This window comes from Adiantum capillus-veneris, chromosome 16 (genome assembly GCF_014529385.1).
Source record: "Adiantum capillus-veneris isolate H3 chromosome 16, ASM1452938v2, whole genome shotgun sequence".
NCBI classification, from domain to species: domain Eukaryota; kingdom Viridiplantae; phylum Streptophyta; class Polypodiopsida; order Polypodiales; family Pteridaceae; genus Adiantum; species Adiantum capillus-veneris.
The window spans coordinates 58,429,843-58,451,135 of record NC_140946.1 but is presented as its reverse complement, the minus strand read 5'-3'; the positions used below and the strand labels follow the sequence as shown (position 1 = coordinate 58,451,135).

The 21,293-nt window shown below is 40.1% G+C and overlaps 1 pseudogene; it reads left to right on the top strand.

Moving 5' to 3' along the window:
• Nucleotides 1-17,979: 17,979 nt before the first annotated feature.
• LOC147439113 (putative glucan endo-1,3-beta-glucosidase A6 pseudogene) lies at nt 17,980-19,638 on the top strand (annotated as a pseudogene).
• The last annotated feature ends 1,655 nt before the right edge of the window (nt 19,639-21,293 follow it).

Here is a 21,293-nt window from a genome sequence, read left to right as displayed (position 1 = left end):
GCAGTAACGATCATGCGCCGATTCAACTCATGGTGACAAAACAGTATGTGTATGCGATTTGCATGTAAGATTCAAAAAATTGCTACAAATTTTTTTTTGAGCATTGAGTCTTGTTAATTGTAATTGTTTAGTGTTAAGAAGAATATGATTAGTGTTTTGTGTGATGTTTATTGCTAATCAATCTAATCGTTGATTACGTTTTCTTGTTGATGACACCCTGAACTTCATCTCAATTTTTCTTGTTGTTCTGCTCAAAATTTGGAGAAACGGGAAAAGCGCGATAGAGCGTAGCGCAATGACACTTTTCATCCAAAACTTGTTCGTCTCCTCGAGCTCTTCGATTTGAGTTCTAGGTTTGCGTCAATCGGAGTTCGCAGCAGAAACTTATGCTGTTTTTACTGCAATTGAGCTTGATGCAGCTTTCTTCGTCCTACTTCTTTGTGAAGCGTCCGCGATCGTTTTTCTTATTTTGGCGTTAACTTTTTCGAGAAGATTTAGCTTTTTGCTATTCATATTGTGTCCGTCAATCTTGCGTCTCACGCCACTCTATTTTGAGGACTCTTTTATTATTAACGTCTCCTTTACCCTGCCCTTTTTGGGTGACGTCTCTCACATCTTTGGAAGTTCCTTGAGCAGCCCTCTTACGTTTATCGTTGACAGAACGCAGTCCTCATATCTCTCTCATTCTCAATTGTGGCCTTCACCATATATGGTGTGCAAATTCTGCGATCTTATCTTATACGTCTTCTCGCAACAAGATATGGCTATGAATATTCTCGTCAACGGCTTTCCTTCTGGCCAGCGTTCTGTTCCTCCTTTCCAAGGTCAAGGTTTTCCAAGCTGGAAAGCAAAGATGTTGTTAATTCTTGAAGACGATGAACTCTCCAATGTTGTTCTTGGAAATCGTGTTTGTCCGCCTCAGTCTGTTGATACGGATAATGATAACGTGCTTATCACTGAAGGACCTATATTTGAAGATTGGAATGTTGCCTATACGGATTGGCAACGACGTGATAAAGCAGCTCGTCGATATATTCTTTCTGCTCTTACTGATTCCCTTTTGCTTGATATGTACGAATTGCCTACTTCCCACGACGTATGGAAGTACCTTATTGCAAACTTTCAGAAGAAATCTGTCACAGAAATACTTTATTTGAGAGGGTTGCTTAACAAGTTACAATATGAAGTTGGTACTGCCATGACGGGACATATTGAATCTTTCAAATCTATTATTAATCAACTTGCTGCTGCCGGTGATCCTGTTTCACAAAAGCAACTGATTACACTTCTCCTTGATACGGTGAAGGACTCTTCTTATGATAACATTGTTACTATTCTCTCTAATAAAGATGGTCTTGATTTCGACCAAGCCTGCATGTCTTTAATTGAATACTCTCAACGTCAAGAACGTCGTAATGCTAGTCATGATACAGCTATGATTTCACACTAGGAGACTGAGTCACAACAGATGGAACGGGCTTTTTATGCTCGAAGGCGTCCATTTCAACGAGGAAACCGCAGAGGTGGCCGTCGCGGTAATATTTTCTCTCGTCTCAAATTTCCTAATAAGCAATGTTCTTACTGCAACAGAAATGGCCATACTGAAGATGATTGTTGGGCACGTCAATATGATGAAGAACACAATATTACCACAAAACAACCACGTTTATCTAGAGACTCTTCTTCTTCTTCTTGTGAATATTGTGGACGATCTGATCATCCCACTCATATGTGCTATAAGCGTCGATTCGACACAGATCGGAATAGAGCATATGCTACTGAACATCGAAACAACATTGTACCAGAAACAAGCTGCGTCCTATGTTCAGTTGCTCCAGACAGAATACTTCATGTACACGATGGATCACTTTTTATTGTCGATTCTGGTGCTACAGGAAATATGACATATCAGTCTAAGTGGCTCCATAACTATCATCCACTGCCAGTTCAACGTGTTGTTTATCTTGCTGATGATACTACTTGTCAAGTAAAGGGTATTGGAGACTTATATCTTGGTACCTTATCTTCTTCCACTCGAATTTTGCGAGGAGTATTACATGTACCAGATCTTCAACGTAATCTTCTTTCAGTTGCTAGACTTGTTGATCTTGGTCTGTTTGTTGGATTTGATCATACCAAATGCCGAATTGAGAAAGATGGACAGACTATAGCCACTGCTCCTCGAAATGGTAATTTGTTTGAACTCTCTCTCAACGATGCTGTAGCGAATGTTGTCACTGCTCCAGGTGATCATGATTGCAAAGTATGGCATCACCGTTTTTTTCATGCTGATTTCTCAAAACTCCTTGATCTTCAACGTCGTGATCTTGTTCATGGCATGGATCTTAAAGCCCATCCTCATATGGGAATTTGTGAATTTTGTGCTCTTGGGAAACACAATCGCAAACCCTTTCCTCTTTCAAATACAACTCATTCTCATGACATATTGGATCTTGTTCATACTGATATATGTGGACCTCTACCTTCTTCGAGATCACAATATCGCTACTTCATTACTTTCATTGATGATTTCTCAAGGTATACGACTGTATTTCTACTTAGACAAAAATATGAAGCCTTATCTGTTTTCAAACAATTCCACAAGGCTGCGGAACTTCAAACTGGTCGTCGCCTTAAGAAGCTTCGTAGTGACAATGGAGGCGAATATGTTTCTCGAGAGTTTGTGAGTTACTGTGCTGACAGTGGAATTCATCATGAACACACTATTCCATATTCGCCTCAACAGAACGGTGTTGCTGAACGAAAGAATCGCACTATTCTCAATGTTGTAAGATGTATGCTGATTCATTCTGGCTTATCTCGTGTTTTTTGGGCTGAAGCTACTTTGACAGCAGTATTTATTCAGAATCGTCTTCCTACTACTGCACCCTTTGGTAAGATACCCATCACAGCATGGACAGGTGACATTCCTTCTGTATCTCATTTTCGAACCTTTGGATGTATTGCTTATATTCATGTTCCCAAAGAAACACGAACAAAGCTTGATGCTCCTGGTCTTAAAGTTATTTTTATTGGATATTCTGACACTTCCAAAGGCTACAAATTCTATGACCCTTCCTCCAAGAAAGTAATTGTGAATCATGATGCTACTTTTAACGAACAGCTTATGGGAGGCTCATGGTCCATGGATGATTCTGATGATACTAAATCATTGCTTCAAGCTTTTCCATTTCTTTCAGAAGATGAAACTCTTCCTATAGAGCAACTTTCCTCTTCACAACCATCCATTCCGAATGTCGCCAATGATGATATTGATATTTTTGTTGATCTGCCTATTGATTTTGAACATGGCTCATGTCATGTTTATGATGACGATATTGCTGATAATGCTTTTTCTACTTTCGAAGATCCCATTACTTATGATGAAGCTATCTCTTCACCACAAAAGGATCAATGGCAAGAGGCTATGGAAGCAGAGTACGATTCTCTTATCTCTAAAGGTACATGGATACTAACTGAATTACCTCCTGGTCGTACAACTATTAAATGTAAGTGGGTGTATAAGACAAAAGTAAAAGCAGATGGATCTTTTGACAAGTTCAAGGCGCGTTTAGTTGCAAAAGGTTATTCCCAAGTAGCTGGTGTTGATTATCAAGAGACTTTTTCACCAGTTGTTCGCATTACAAGTGTTCGAGTTTTATTGGCATTTGCTGTTCAATTTGATTTAGAAGCTCATCAAATGGATGTGCGAACTGCTTTTCTTAATGGGCACTTGGAAGAGAAAATTTATATGGAACAACCAGAAGGGTTTGTTATTCCAGGTAAAGAAGACCTTGTTGCTCAACTCCATAAAGCACTATATGGTCTCAAACAAGCTTCGCGAGCCTGGTATACAAAATTTGATCTTTTTCTCACCTCTAAAGGATTCATCTCTTGCTCATAAGACCCCAACTTATACAGAAAACGCCAAGGTAGCAGTGTTGTGATTCTTGCTCTTTATGTGGATGATACCATCCTTGTTTCCAATGATTTGGGATTTCTTCAGCAAGTGAAAAAGTTATTGTCTTCTGCATTTGATATGGTGGATCTTGGAGAGATTCACTCGTGTCTTGGCATTCAAATCCAACGGAACCGTACAAAAGGTATTTTATTCCTTCGACAGTCAAAGTTTATTGCAGATACTATTCAAAAATTTGGTATGGAATCTGCACATTCAGCCAACACACCTTGTCTTGCAAGCTCTACGAAGAACACTTCTGACAATGGCGGTCAACTTGTCACAAATCAACCTTATGCTAACTTGATTGGATGTCTTCAGTTTGTTGGCATGAACACTCATCCTGATATTCTGTTTGCTGCTAATTATCTTTGACAACATCTTGCATGTCCTTCTCTTAAGCATTGGTCTGCTGCAAAGCGTGTGTTGAAATACTTGAAAGGCACTACAGATTTTGGTATAGTCTATCGACGGCAACTCACATCGGATTCTATGCAATCTCTTTCTCTTTTGGGTTACACAGATGCAGACTGGGCAAGCTCACATTTATCTATGCGATCTACTAGTGTAAATTGCTTCTTTATAAATGGTTGTCTTGTTTCTTGGACTAGCAAGAAACAACGTTGTGTTGCAGTTTCTACGACTGAGTCAAAATATGTTGCGGCATCACTTGCAGCTCGTGAGTTGATTTGGCTTCGACAAATGCTGGTTGATATTGGTCACTCTCGTCTTTCTAGCACACCCTTGCGGTGTGACAACCAAAGTGCTATTAGTCTTGCAAAAGACTATGTTCAACATAATAAGTCAAAGCACATTGCTGTCCATTATCATTATGTCAGGTATGAAGTACGCAAAGGAACCATTATGGTTGAACACTGTCCAAGTGACCAGATGATTGCAGACATTTTGACCAAAGGCCTCAACGAGTCACGTTTCATCCTCTTGCGCTCGGAGCTTGGAGTTGTTTCGACCTCACTCTTTCTAGATTAGCTTCTTTGCTATTGTAATAGCTTTGTACATATGACATTGTAATCTTTTAGGTACCATGCACTATGCACACTCCACATTTGCACATTGTGATCTCTAAGTCACTTGAATATTTGTACATAGATGCACAATTCACTTTCACATCATCATCGCTGGTTCATATTTTCACATTGTATAGGGGCTTGGGTTTTTCCCTTGAACTCCCCAAGGGTTTTTTCATCCAAAGCTAGAGACCTTTGTTTGAGTGGGGGTGTTGGAGCTATATATGGCTCACTCTACTCAACTTGGTCTCACCTATATATTTGTATCTTGTCCTCAATATGAATCAGTCTTTGGGAGCATATATGGTGTGTCTCTTGTCTCGTCTCTCTCTCTCTTTCTCTCTACATCTCAACAGTCTTGAGGTGAAGAGCTTGACATTCGTGCATCCACATATGCAAAGAAGCACCTGCACCCATACACAACCGCTTGCAATAGCCTAACAAACCTGCTTCTCCCCTCCCAAGAAATTGAAGAAATGTGGAAAGGCTATTAAATGGTGGATGGAAGAGGCTTATAGGATCGTAAGGGTACAAATGGCCATCCACCCAAATGTCAACATTGGTCTCACAAGCGGTACGACGTTCCTGTGATGACCTTTGATCACCTTCACTAGTGGTCTTCGGTGCAAATTCCGTGGGTAAGCGAATATGTATGCTTTTGGTGTACGGAGTACGTGGTGGTAGAAGCAAACCATTTGTGATGTCCGTGAGCACCATGGAAGCTATTGAGTGAGAAAGAAAATGATGAAAAGATAGAGGGTGAAGGGTAGAGAGGTTGAGGAAGATGGGAGGAGAGAAGGAGGGAGGTGGGGGAGGGAGAGATTGGGGAGTAGGAGGAAGGTAGGTGCAAGGAGGGAGAGGAGAGGGAGAGAGAGAGAGAGAGAGAGAGGAGGGAGGGAGGAGAGAACAAAATGTTTATTACTTTTTGGGGGAAAAGAGTTTTGAAAAAATGGACTTTCTAAGCTTGTAGGTTTAAAAATGGGTCAAAAAATGATTTTTGGATATGTATATATGTTGGGAGGGAGTTTTAAGTTAGAAACAAGTAAAAATGATTTTTTTTTAAAAAGTCAAATTTTGTCTCTTTGTGACCCACGTTTTTGCTGATGTGGACACCCCTATGCTTCCTTCACTTTAAAAAAAAGCTAGAGAGAGAAAGTAAATCTTTAGGTCCACATCCTACATTTATCTAAAAAAAGGCTAGAAAAACCTACTCAAAACTACCTTCTTCAATGCCCTTGCCCCCTAGACCCCACACAACATTATCCTTAATCCCTAAAAATTAGGATTCCTTACAAGGCCCATGCAAGGTTCATATTTCTCCTAATGAAGATGAGTGGGATCACTCCAATAAATAAAGCTTGGATTCAACAAAGTTTTAGTGTGTTCACTTGCTAAATTAGGTGAGGCATGTGAGGCTCGAACTTAATTAACTTCTATCCTCTTCTCAATATCCCATGTACAAGACAACAATAAGGGATAGCTTAAACTTAAGTTTGAGCCCTATGTGCATGCATTAGTGTCCCATTTTTATGTGGCACAAAGGGTCCCCACAAACAACCATGAGGTCAAACATAACAAAAAAAACTTTGGTTTTAGGTCTCATTTTCAAAAATGGGACTTGAATAATTTCCAAAATTCCTAAATGTGTGTTTATTCCAATCATGTCAAACCATGAATACATTTCAAGCATTTGAAAGCAGCATGCAAACTGTTGCATACCCTTCAAATGTGCATTTATCATATCATTCCCACCTTTTCCTTTATAGAACCTTTAACATTAGTAAAATTATCTAGTTATCTTTCAAGCAATCACATATACTTCTCCAGGCATATCCCTATCCTCGTCGCATGACTGATCAGGTATCTTGTCTCTTTTGCCACTTGAGAAGGCGGCTCCTTCACACACATTTCGATTCTTATTTTTTCTTTATATTGTGTGGGAAAGGCTTCAAAGATAATCTACTTTAGTTTTTTTTTTTAAATCTATAATCCCGAGAAGAAGAGCAAAGGTCCGGCTGATGAGGAAAATTGCAGAATAGCCCATTTAGGTTCCTAGCCTTTCCTCCTTAATTAAATCACATCCTCCTCCCTTATCATGATCCCTCCATGGATCCTTTTTCCTTCCTCCTTTTCCCATCGGCATCATAACTACCTGGACTAGGACAATTTCCTGACGCATCCGCGGGTCCCATCCACCCGACGGGGACACACTCCCATTCAATCCCATTTCTAGGGAAATGAATGAACCCGAGCTCAAAACATAGACCAACGATTATCAATCCTAGCCGAAAAGAACCATCCCCCGTTGTATCCCATAGGTAAACACCTACGCTGGCCTTTTTCCAAACATGAAGACAAGTTCACACTTAAATCTCTATGCTATGCTAAGGCTATCCACGTCAATCTTCGCGGTAAAATTTTTTAATCCTAGTTTAAATTTCGATTAAGCTCTTTGAGTTATAATCCCTTATTTCCTATTTCCTTTTAATTTTCTACTCAACAAGACCTTAGAAATCAACGAATCTCTTGGAATTTTAAGGTTTGTCTCGACGAAAGTTTTGAGTTAACCCCGACTTTGATAAAATCCCTTTTTGGTCCCTTTTCATCATTTGCCATCCATGGAGTATCTCCATGGAAGCACTGGGAGTTTTATGTTCAAGCAACATGGTCACGACATCTGTGAAGCTATCCCCTTACTCCTCCCCTTCGAATTTCCAAAACAAACTTGAAAGTAGACAAACTTGAAATGAACGATGTATATGCTTTCTATAATGAGTTTTTGTTGGTGTGTCTATACGTGGTACACACAAAACTTTGAAATGAAATGGTGTGAAAATGTCATTTTTTGTACCCTCTCATCGCACCATATGGGATAGTGCCTCCGGAGGCCTTTTTCGGCCATACCGACCTCTCCGGGTGTCAGAACGAGGCATATAGTCAGTTAATTTCGGGGGTTTTGAGCATTTTGGACTCATTTATGATGTTATAATTTTGTCATTTTTCTCTATTTGAAAGTTGTAATTTTAATTTGAGTCAAAATTAAGAGCTGAAGCAACAGAGTTTTATCAGCATGGCTTAAAGGCAAAGGGACTCGAGGGTGATGAAGATTCGAATAATGATGGTCCATGCCAATGGTTTCTAGATGTCATATTATAGGATCATGGTCACATGGAAGTCTACATAGAAGAGTGACAAAATTTCAAGCTCAAGTTTGATCTAACACAAATGTTAGAATAGTTAAAAGGAAACTCTTCTTAGGAGTTATAGATGAGTAAAATGATTGTGTGGCAAAGGGGAGATAAAGTGTTAATCCTCATGTTGCAATGTTTAGAGGAACATATGTTGTAACTTTACAAGGTATTATATTGTGAAAATGAATGTTTTGCAAGGAGATTGAAAGTAAATTTACAAGTAGATTTAAAGTAAACTTACAAGAAATTATATTGTTAAAATGATTAGTCTTTTGCAAGGAATGATATTGTAATTTTTCATTCGAATAGTCTCCTCCTTGGAATGATTCCGATGTTCACAGCAAGGTGGTTGTCGTTGGTTCTTCGATCTCATCCTCTGTAATTGCGTCCCTTGGTACCGATTTAGTTATTTTAGTGCATTTCTTTTTCTTTGTCATCCTCCCTTTCTTGTTGATATGAAAAATGAAGTGTGTCCTTGATAATGTGACTTCTAAGCAAACTAAGTGAATCTTTTAGCTTTTAAACCTCCTCTTGAAGAATCCTGCAAAACATTTCCTATACTTTTAGAAACAATTGGATCCTTCTCCAAATGCAGATGGCCACCATGGAAATCTATTATGAGAGTAAGGCTTCAAATTTTTCTATTGACCTTCCAGTTTGTGGATCAATAGGATAAAAGCTGACTTTTGTCTATATCCATTTGCTTGCTCCCTTGGCTTTGTAATGCTTGAGTCCAGATGCCTGCAACCTTTGATACACAACCCTCGCAGTTTCTGACACTTGGTTGAGCTTGATTTTCATATGGAACAACTTAATGAGTTTCTAGGCAAAGTGCAAATGGGAAGGGAGCTTCTAACCATAGCAAAACTAGTGAGTTTCGAAAACTTGTGAGGCTGAAGTGAGCTTCTAGGAAGAGCAAAACTAGTGAGAAAATTTGGAAATCTTGTGAGGGTGAGGAGAGAAAAATGGTTTCCATGTAGAGTAGAAATGATGGGAAAACCTGTGAGGTTGAAGCGAGCTTGTAGCAAAGCAAAACTACTGAGGAAAATTGGAAAGCTTGTGAGGGTGAAGAGAACAAAATGGTGGTTCTCTTGCAATGGTGAACAGAGCAAAACCAAAGTGGTCCTTCTAGCTAGACCAAAAATGGTGGTCCTCTGGCGAAGGTAGAGAGAGCTTGTAAAGCTTGTGAGGGTGAAGAAAGACTAATGAAATGGCTTGAGAGAAAGAGTAGTGAGGAAAACCATCATTCAAAAGTGAAAATTTTGTATTTGGCATCAAGCCAACAAAATAGGTCCTGTAGGGGAGAGAGTAGTGTGAAACTGACATGTTTTGTTCATATTAAAAGATCTGTATCGAGATACTCTTTAAATGCAAAAGATATACTTTGAATACCCAAAACGGTCAAATTTGGAGCCGTGTTGACCGTCAAATGCTCCGCTAATTAGCAAGCTAACCAATTCCTTACACAACCCTTTTTGAGGCCCTTTTGGCCCTATTGTGAAAATGGATGCAAATATGTTTCTTGAGAGTCTGTGAGTTACTGTGCTGACAGTGGAATTCATCATGAACACACTATTCCATATTCACCTCAACAAAACGGCGTTGCTGAACGAAGAATCGCACTACTCTCAATCCTGTAAGATGTATGTTGATTCATTCTGGGTTATCTAGTGTTTTCTGGACTGATGCTACTTGGACATCAGTATTTATTCAGAATCATCTTCCGACTACTGCACCCTTTGATAAGATTCCCATCACAGCATGGACAAGTGGCATTCCTTCTGTATCTCATTTTTGAACCTTTGGATGTATTGCTTACATTCATGTTCCCAACGAAACACGAAGAAAGCTTCATGCTATTGGTCTTAAAGTTATTTTTATTGGATTTTTCGGCACTTCCAAAGGCTACAAATTCTATGACCCTTCCTCCAAGAAAGTAATTGTGAATCATGATGCTACTTTTAACGAACACTTTATGGGAGGCTCATGGTCCATGGATGATTCTGATGATACTGAATAATTGCTTCGGGCTTTTCCATTTCTTTTAGATGATGAGACTCTTCCTCTAGAGAAGCCTTTTACTTCACAACCATCCATTCTGAATGTTACCAATGATGATATTGACATTTTTGTTGATCTACCTATTGATTTTCAACATGACTCATGTCATGTTTATGATGACGATATTGTTGATAATGCTTTCTCTACTTCTAAACATCTCATTAATTATAATGAAGTTATCTATTCATCACAAAGGGAGCAATGGCAGGAGGCTATGGAAGCAGAGTATGATTCTCTTATCTTTAAAGGTACATGGATACTTATTGAACTACCTCCGAGTCGTGCAATTATTTAGAGCTCCTTTATTGTGATCCTTGATCATCATCTCTTCATAGCAAGGGATCTCGTCATCACCTCTATGTAAAGCCTTTCAAAACATGTGATGAATACATGGATATTGTAGTCGATCTTGTGAAATGCATGCGTGGTTTTTGGTGGAGGAGTGCAAGCCTCTTCTATTTCTTACACGACGCGTGTTTTTCTTGCAGCCCAATATATATCATAGAGCGGTCGCATGCCTTTCGCAACCTAATTTATCCAAACAACTATCGTTCTATGTTTTAATATCATTTTTACCATATTTTCAAATTTAAAATAAAATTTTACTTTTTTTCTCACAAGAAAAACAAAGAGAAATACCAAAATTTGATTGATTTAGCGTGAAAGCGCCGGTCATAACCACAATAATACTTATGAGAATAAACGTGAGAATAAAGGTAATAATATATGCGGTAATTTCCGTGGTAATTTTGAAAACGCTAAAAGAAATTCCTCTCGTCCCCATTTCTTCTTTGACCAACCCATTTTTTACTCTCTCTCTCCAAACCATGACCTAAAAGGCTGCGATGAATAAAGGTTTTTGAATTTTCATAATGGAGCTGATACATAGTTGAGAGCTTAAAGACACATCCTTTGCATTAGGTAACCTCTTGACATCAAGTTGAATTTTTCTATTTTCACTACGGGACACATTCAAGGGACTCAACGGCATATTGTTTCCCTATAAGTTGGTAAAGGGTATGTATAGAGAAGATTTGAACATTCACAAGTAAAACTTTTCAAATCTAAATGATAGTTAGGTTCATCATAGTGGTTGCTAGGGGTCTAGATTAGCACTTTACATTGAGCACTTTTTCCACCTAGACACAATATAGGCACCATGGTATTTTGATCGCCACTTTCAATTGCTACTCAGGCTGCTAGTCTACTAGCAAAGGCATCCTTCATGAAGTTTATTGTTTTATGAAAGCTAATGGCATCCACGTTGACTATGGGATGGTTGGGTGGCACCACTGTTGTTTTAAAGGATGCATGCACTATGTAATAATGATCATGTATCTTTATGTAATCATGTTAATGTATCACATGAGTTCAATGGGAAGGGTTTTGAATGCAAACATTTTAAGAAAATTAATAGAGATACATCAACCAAAGTTTATATTCCATTTGGAAGAAAACACCTAGAATAAGGTGCCATTTTATTCATGGAAACATGATCTTAGCACTTGAGCATTGTCCCCAACAATGTGATGATATATTGTCATCAGCAGTTTTGGTTGGAATATATATTTAAAGTGCAAGCATCTCTCACGTACGTAAAGCAAGGTTAGTGTCCAACGGCGGGGATAGAAGAACTGATTTTCAACTCTACCAAAATTAGCAAAGTTGAGAAACAAAGGCACCTGACATAGTTTGACAAGTTAGTTGTAGGCTTTTGTGTGGAGCATGTATTAACTAGGAAAAATTACCAAAATATCCCTCTAAGCCTATGGAAATTTCTAATTTCCCAAAAGAAAACCCCTGGTCACAAGAATAAATCTCTCTAAAGATTAAAAAAGATTGTAGCTTTGCATATTTAAGAAGAGGAATGTCTATCAATATAAGATGCTAAGACTAGAATTTGAGTTGGCTTTGGAGATGAATCACTTCATTATTTTTAGACATAGTCACCATTTTTTGCGAGGTAATTTGTGACAAATTACATGCTAAGCACTGTAAAAAAGGAATAGAGATAAGAAAATCATGAACAATCGGACCAAAATATATACAAGTGGAATTTTTAAAATTTGAGGGGTATTTTGGGAATTGCCACAAACTAGAGGGGTAATTTTGGATTTTTTCCTATTAATTATCACCCGATTGAAAAGATTAATATCCGGACGGCGAGACTCCTATCCTAAATTCTAATACTTTAAAAAAATAGAAGACGAGTCAAGCCAACACACTATTCCATATTCACCTCAACAAAACGGCGTTGCTGAATGAAAGAATCACACTATTCTCAATGTTGTAAGATATATGCTGATCATTCTGGGTTATCTCGTGTTTTTCGAGCTGAATCTACTTTCACAGCAGTATTTATTCAAAATCGTCTTCCTACTACTGCACCCTTTGATAAGATACCCATCACAGCATGGACAAGTGATATTTCTTCTGTATCTCATTTTCGAACCTTTGGATGTATTTCTTATATTCATTTTCCCAAATAAACACAAACAAAGCTTGATGCTATTGATCTTAAAGTTATTTTTATTGGATTTTCTGACACTTCCAAAAGCTATAACTTCTATGACCCTTCCTCAAGTAATTGCGAATCGTGGTGCTACTTCTAACGAACACCTTATGAGAGGCTCGTGGTCCATGGATGATTCTGATGATACTAAATCATTGCTTCGGGCTTTTCCATTTCTTTTAGATGATGAGACTCTTCCTGTAGAGAAGCTTTTCACTTCACAACCATCCATTCTGAATGTTACCGATGATGATATTGACATTTTTGTTGATCTGCCTATTGATTTTCAACATGGCTCATATCATGTTTATGATGACGATATTGTTGATAATGTTTTCTCTACTTCTGAAGATCCCGTTACTTATAATGAACCCATCTCTTCACCACAAAGGGAGCAATGGCAGGAGTCTATGGAAGCAGAGAACGATTCTCTTATCTTTAAAGGCACATGGATATTAATTGAACTACCGCCTACTCGAACAATTAGTAAGATCTCCTTTATTGCTTATATTCATGTTCCCAAAGAAACATGAACAAAGCTTGATGCTATTGGTATTAAAGTTATTTTTATTGGATTTTCTCACACTTTCAAAGGCTACAAATTCTATGACTCTTCATCCAACAGAGTAGTTGTGAGTCGTGATGCTACTTTTAAAAAACACCTTATGGGAGGCCCATGGTCTATGGATGATTCTGATGATACTAAATCATTGCTTCGGGCTTTTTCATTTCTTTCAGATGATGAGACTCTTCCTATAGAGAAGCTTTTGACTTCACAACCATCCATTATGAATGTTACCAATGATGATAATGACATTTTTGTTGATCTACCTATTGATTTTTAACATGGCTCATGTCATGTTTATGATGACAATATTGTTGATAATGCTTTCTCTACTTCTGAAGATCCCGTTACTTATAATGAAGCCATCTCTTCAGCATGAAAGGAGCAATGGTAGGAGGCTATGGAAGCAAAGTACGATTCTCTTATCTTTAAGGTACATGGATACTAATTGAACTACGTCTTAGTCGTACAGTTATTAAGAGCTCCTTTATTGTGATCCTTGATCAACATCTCTTCATAGCAAGGGAGATCGTCATCACCTCTATGTAAAGACTTTCAAAACATGTGATGAATACATGGATATTGTAGTCAATCGTGTGAAGTGCATCCGCAGTATTCAGTGGAAGAGTGCAAGCCTCTTCTATTTCTTACACGATGCGTATTTTTCTTGCGGCCCAATATATATCACAGAGCGAACGCATGCCTTCGGCAACCTAATTTATCCAAATAGCTGTCGCTCTATGTTTTAATATCATTTGTACCATTTTTTTTGAAATTTAAAATCAAATTTTAGTTTTTTTTCACAAGCAAAACAAAGAGAAATACCAAAATTTGAATGATTTAGCGCCAAAGCACCGGTCATAACCATGATAATATTTGTGAGAATAAAGGTAATAATATACGCGGTAATTTCCATGGTAATGTTGAAAATGCTAGAAAAATGTCCTCTCATCCCCCTCTCTTCTTTCACCAACCCATTTTTTACTCTCCCTCTTCAAACCATGACCGAAAAGGCCACGATAAATAGATGTTTTTAAATTTTCATAGTGGAGCTGATACATAGTTCAGATCTTATAAGACACATATATCCTTTGCATTATCTAACCTCTTGACAAACTACAAGAGGTTATGTGCACTTGTGACGCTGTTAGCGACGAAAATACATTGGATTTTTATACTCCCCGACGTTGCTAAGACTGTCGCTAATAGCATAGATACAGGAACGTTGCTATGAGCATCGCTATAACGGTCGCTATATGCGTCGCTATATAGCGACACCTATAACGACAACTATAGCAACGTTTACAGGCCATCTATAGCGACGTTTATAGCGATGCTACAGAGCCTTATATAGCGACGGTCATAGCGATGCCCGAGAGAAAAAACAATTGGTGGCAGGGCATTCACCCATCAACCATATTGAATGTTTCAATAATTGAGTAAACCTAAATGAATCCAAGATAAGCTGAGATTCACCTTTGAAAGAAAGTGCAAGCTTAAATATAGACCCAAAGTAGTCACCCACAAGACAATATAAGCATTAACTCCATCGTCCATAGTATTTTTTGCAGAATAAAGTTTTGTGTACAAAACTGACAAAATTAAATTGATGAAAGTAAATCAATGACAATTGTACACATCATAGGCAAAATCACTTGATTGTTAAACTTTGAAAATGTAGTAGTTACAACACCATTTTTGTTCTTGAAAAAATTTACATGGTTTTCAAAAAGACGTATCAATGTCACCTCATGATACATATGCTATGACAAAAGGAAACTAATGCCATCTAGCTACGTCTAGACTGACGTCGTCTAATCAGACGTCTCATCGCGTCCAAGTGGCGTATCTGTCGGATTCTGCAAAAAAAAACAATAAGACAGCTTTCTGTAAGTATAAACATATAATTTATAAAACAATACAACAAATAGAAAAGAGTAAACCCTAATACTAACCATGCCGCCGCGAGAACTCAGAATGTCCATCAGGGTGTTTAAGCCAGTCCTGCCTACGTACTCGCGCTGGTACGGTGTGGGGTCACGTCCTATCATCGACCACTGTCAAAACATACAAAGAATCCATTATGTTAGAATTTAAAAAACTCTAAAACCTAAACTGTCAAACCTAAAGAGCAATTCGAAAACGCTTACAAACTCGGCTTCAAATGATGCCCACCCACCGCTCCCCAAGTGGTACGAGCTCCCTGCCTCTACTCGCGCTCTGGCTGCCTCCTTTTGTTGCTTCCACTTGTCGGGATTCTCGCGTGCTGCTTTCTTCTCATTCTTCTAATCTTCTTTGTCCATCCAATTTGGTATGTTCCACCCATGCTTAATTGCTTTTTGCACTTCGGAACACTTGTGCTTGCAGTATTTGTGTATTCGAACCTTTATCAGGTCTTCATTGAGGCGGTCATCCCGTGCTCAAATAGGAAACTCGTCATGCAGTAGCTAATGACTCTGTCTTTTAAATCACTTGGTACTTCACTTCAGGTGTTTAGTATGTAGTGTCTAAACACCTGAGAGAAAAGACCGCGCATGCGAGAGATCACCTTCTTGCCTTCATCATCCAAGATGATGCCGCCGCTGAAGTCGACGGAGTAAGGCAAGACCTCTCGCCAGTGACGCGTGAACCTGGGTGTCCCGGCAGGGGTCTCTACAGGCGTGTCGATGGAGGTACGGATGTCAGGTGTCTCCACTAGAGTCTGGGCCCCGAAGCAAGGAGTGTCGACTAGAGTGACTCCTAGAGGAGTAGCTAGTGGTGTGTAGCCGCTAGGATCGGCCGTCAGCCGCGCAAAACTTGGTGTAGATGGCGATGCTGTGGCTGGAGTGGGGGCGGGCAAAGAAGGGGAGGGTAAAGAGCCTCGTCGAACACGAGGTAGTGTCGAGGCATCGACGACAGCATCCCCACAACAACCGTCGCCGCCACCACTAGAGCGCCGGTGCCTAAACGAGTGTGAAGATCGTCTCGTCGACACCGAAGCTTCAGAGTGCGCTGAATGCTCCGAAACAGAGGAAGATGCTAAAGAAGTAGGAACGTGTGATGCTGCTCCAGAGCAATGACGCTCCACGTACCACTGTCTCTGTTGGGGTGACAAAGAAGAAAGAAACTCATCAACATCCATACCTGCATTAAACACACAAACATTTAATCTTAATATTAAATGTATGGAGAAGAAACATGGACAAGTAGAGAGAGAGAGAGAGAGAGAGAGAGAGGAGACTCATAAAGGGGCAAGGATTCTTGTGTAGAGAGATTTCGTTGAATTTCTGTGAATTTGTAAAAGCACTGCGCTCCGGGTGCGATGGAAACTGAAGCGCATCACGAAGGTCTGCTCATAGAAGTTGCTTGCGCCACCACTAAATCTAATTGATTCGGTGAAAGAGACACTGAGAAGCAGTAGTAGTGCTTCTTAGTGTCTCTTTCACCCAATCAACTAGTTTGCTAGGGACCTTGCTTACCACTTTACATTGAGCACTTTTTCCACCTAGACACAATATAGGCTCCATGGTATTTTGATCGCCACTTTCAATTGCTACTCAAGCTGCTAGTCTACTAGCAAAGGCATCCTTCATGAAGTTTGTTGTTGTATGAAAGCTAATGACATCACGTTGGCTATGGGATGGTTGGGTGGCACCACTGTTGTTTTAAAGGATGCATGCACTATGTAATAATGATCATGCATCTTTATGTAATCATGTTAATGTAGCACATGAGTTCAATGGGAAGGGTTTTGAATGCAAACATTTTAAGAAAATTAATAGAGATACATCAACCTAAGTTTATATTCCATTCGGAAGAAAACACCTAGAATAAGGTGCCATTTTACTCATTCAAACATGATCTTAGCACTTGAGCATTGTCCCCAACAACATGATGATACTTTCTCATCAATAGTTCTGGGTTGGAATATGTATTTAAAGCGCAAGCAGCTCTCACGTATGTAAAGCAAAGTGAGTATCCAACGGTGGGGGTAGAAGAGCTGATTTTCAACTCTACCAAAATTGGCAGAGTTGAGAAACAAAGGCAATTGAGGTACTTTTGACAAGTTAATTATAGGCTTTTGTGTGGAGCATGTATTAATTAGGGAAAATTATGAAATATCCCTCTAAGCCTATGGAAATTTCCAAAATGCCTTTCAAATTTTCCAAAATTCCCAAAATAAAACCCCTAGTCGCGAGAATAATTTTCTCTAAAGATTAAAAAAAATTGTAGCTTTTCATGTTTAAGAAGAGTGAATGTCTATCAATACAAGATGCTAAGACTAGAATTTGAGTTGGCTTTATGAATCACTTCATTATTTTTAGACATAGTCACCTTCTGTTGCGAGATAATTTGTGACAAATTACATGCTAAGCATTGTAAAAAAGGAATTGACAGGTGTATTTTGGGAATTTTCCCTATTAATTATCACCCGACTGAAAAGATTAATATCTGGACGGCGAGACTCCTCATGCTTTATAAAAGGAGAGGAGGAGAACTTGGAAGCTGCAGGTTGGCGATAAGAAATGAAGATGAGTTGTATGTTACTAGCGTTAACGGTTTGTGCGTTACGAGTAGTAGGTAAGCAAAATATGTGTCTGTAATATGTACTGCGTTATGATAAGGTAGTCCCTCGAAATGCTGGTGTATATTGTTGTTCTCCTGCAGGTTGTGACGTATCAGCGATGACGATGGGCATCAACTACGGCAGGGTGGCGGACAACTTGCCGCCTCCTGCGCAGGCAGTGGCACTGATGGAGGAGCTGGGCGTGGGCAGCGTGCGGATTTTCGACAGCGATCCCGGTGTGCTGAAAGCACTGGCCAATACCAACCTCACGGTGCTGATCACCGTCAAGAATGAGGACTTGACGAGCATGGCAAACAGCACAGACGCGGCTGCACGCTGGGTCGGAATCAATATCCTACCCTACTACCCGGCCACACAAATCATTGGCGTCGACGTGGGCAACGAGATCCTGAGCAACCACGACGACACTGCCACGTGGCTGAGCTTGGTCCCCGCCATGCGCCGGATGCAGGCAGCCATTGAGCAGGTACGTGCGAATCTCCCCGCTAATACTGTTTAGGTACGTGTAACTCCCTATCTAACCACGTCCCCGTCGACTTGACCACGTGGACACGCAGGCCGGACTGGCTGATAACATCGTTGTGAGCACCTCCGTCGCCGCGGACGTCCTGGGCGCTTCCTATCCTCCTTCTGCCGGTAGCTTCAGAGCCGATATCACAGACACCATCATGAAACCCCTCCTGGAGTTCCTCTCAAACACCTCCTCTCCTTTCCACCTCAACATCTACCCGTACCTCACGTGGTCCTTCAATTCGAAACAAATCCCGCTCCCGTACGCCCTATTCCAGTCTAATACCAGATCCCAGGTTGAAGATGGAGATCTCACGTATACAAACCTGCTAGATGCGCAGCTTGATGCTGTGTGGGCGGCCATAGCCAAGCTCGGCTTTCCAAACATCTCTCTCGTCATTACAGAAACGGGCTGGCCCACGGCCGGCGGCGTCGGTGCAACCCCAGAGCTTGCAACGTCTTATATGGAAGCCCTCGTGCAAAAGACGCTCACATCTCAAGGCACCCCCTCGCACCCGGGAACCCCCATACCAACTTACATCTTCGCTCTCTTCAACGAGAACCACAAGGGAGGAGCACCTACTGAGAAAAATTGGGGTCTTCTCTACCCCAACGGAACACGGGTGTACGATGTGAGCCTCACTGACTCAGCAGCTGTTCCCGCCAGAGCCAAGCAATGGTGCGTTCCCGCTGCTACTTCCAATGACACAAGCTTGCAGCAGGCTTTGGACTTCATTTGCTCCTCTAATGCTGCGTATTGCTCCGCTATCCAAGATCCACAGAAACCTTGTTTCCTCCCTAACACCTTGATTTCCCATGCCTCATTTGCAATGAACGCATACTGGCAAGCCAACAAAGCCAATGGATCCACTTGTGATTTCAGGGTATCGGACAAATTACCATCACAGATCCAAGTAAGCATTATATGCCATTCCGCTTGACCATGTGCAATATGTGTGTCCACCTATATAGAGAAGTATCTTTTCTTTTATAACTATATAAGTGTGTGTGTATATATATATAATATAAGTCTCTACCTCATGCACCACAATGTTTCTAATTCACATGCACATACAGGTTACGGAAGTTGCACCTACAATAGCAATGTTAGTGAATCTATTCCTCCATCAATATCCCCGCCACCACCATCCGCACCGACTTCCCGCCACTAACACCCACACCGACTTCTGACAACCAATGGTGCATTGCCACCACATCATTCATGTCATGTAAAATTTTCAAGTAATCGAAGCATTGAGACTGGAAACCATTCCCATTCCAAACAAATTTTATATATTCTTCTTCTCAAAATAGGATACCTTTTTTCTTGTTTATCACCATTGATCTAAATTGAAATCTTGTGTGATGGTCTTAATAAGTGTCTACAAGTTGAAGATAAAAAAAAATCATGCTCCATAACAGCTTGAAAAGATACTTGGATGATTTCTTTCGTATAAGTAAAATAACAACATTTAAAGCTATATTGAAGCATTTGATGAATTTGTCAACGAGTTAATTGGAGCATTTTTTACTAGCTAAACATGTGGTACAAAATTTTTTATTTCCATCAGATGGTCCAATTAAGTGTTAGCATACTTAGGTGGTTCCAAAAAGGAGTGTCTTGGACACTCCTTTGGGAGGAGAGAGAGTGGGATGTGGGTTGTTTAGTTTCAAATGCTATAAGTAAAAGTATAAAGGGGGAGGAAATAAGGCATGCGGACTTGGAATTTTTAAACATATAGAAAATTGACTTATCCCATTAAAGGCTATTGAATATTCTCTCGCTACTGCCACTACTTGTGGACTCTACAACACTCACTCAATGGGTCCCTCCTCCAGAATTGTTCCTGTGCCATCTCTTCCTCTGTCTCCCTCCCCCCCTCCCTTCTCGATTGCCTCTACTTTTGGACTCCTTAGTTGTGCTTGTCTTTTGGTTTAGGGCTCACAATGATTTCTCTCTCTCTCTCTCTCTCTCTCTCTCTCTCTCTCTCTCTCTCTCTCTCTCTCTCCTCCATAGCCTCTAGAGATTCTTTGGGGTGCACCATATTCAACAACTGCTAGCTTGCACACTGTTTGGCCACTGTGGACGTATCTCAGCAACATATCATATTAGTCTCTCTCTCTCTCTCTCTCTCTCTCTCTCTCTCTCCCCCCCCATGAGGAATATGAATGTGTTCAATGGTCTTGTTTGTTGTATCATTAGCCTCGTTACTCCTTCCACATGGAATCACATGATGTCGACAATGGCACCCTATATCTTCTTCCATTGTCTATTACACACCACACCCCAAGGAAACTTCTTCCTGGTCTGCGGAACTATTGTGCTGCAAAGAAGAGGGAACAAAGAAGTAATCAGAAGAGAATGGCACGAACGCATGACGATGGTCACATTGATGAGAGAGAGGCAAAGAAATTATGTAGGGCAATTGCTAAGTATTGGCATACTCATACAAATGGGCTTTCTGAGGGTCTTCAAAAAAGATTCGATATCAACTCTTCCTTCATCAAACGTTCTCAATGTTGCAACCTACATCGGAAACAATTGAGAGAGTTATTTTGTCATAAAATCTAATATCTAACCAACCCAAACGATTTTCTCATATTAAATTGATCACTTAATGTGGGAGAATAAATGGGAACAAGTGTTAAGATATAGATATGTGCTTATAGATCTATCTCAACACGGGGCCAATAGTAAAGGGGCCCAAATGGGAGATGGTCCATCAAGAGCAAGGCTAACCAATGGAGCATAAGACCTTAGGGTTAGCTTCATTGAAGACCTCCAATAATGTGTGTAAAAGTCCTTTGACCTTAGGTATGCTAGGGCTGAGCTTGAAGTGAGAACCCGGCCCAAGCTCAAGGTGCTTGTCGTGCTTGAGGTGCTTGTCCTGCTTGAGGTGC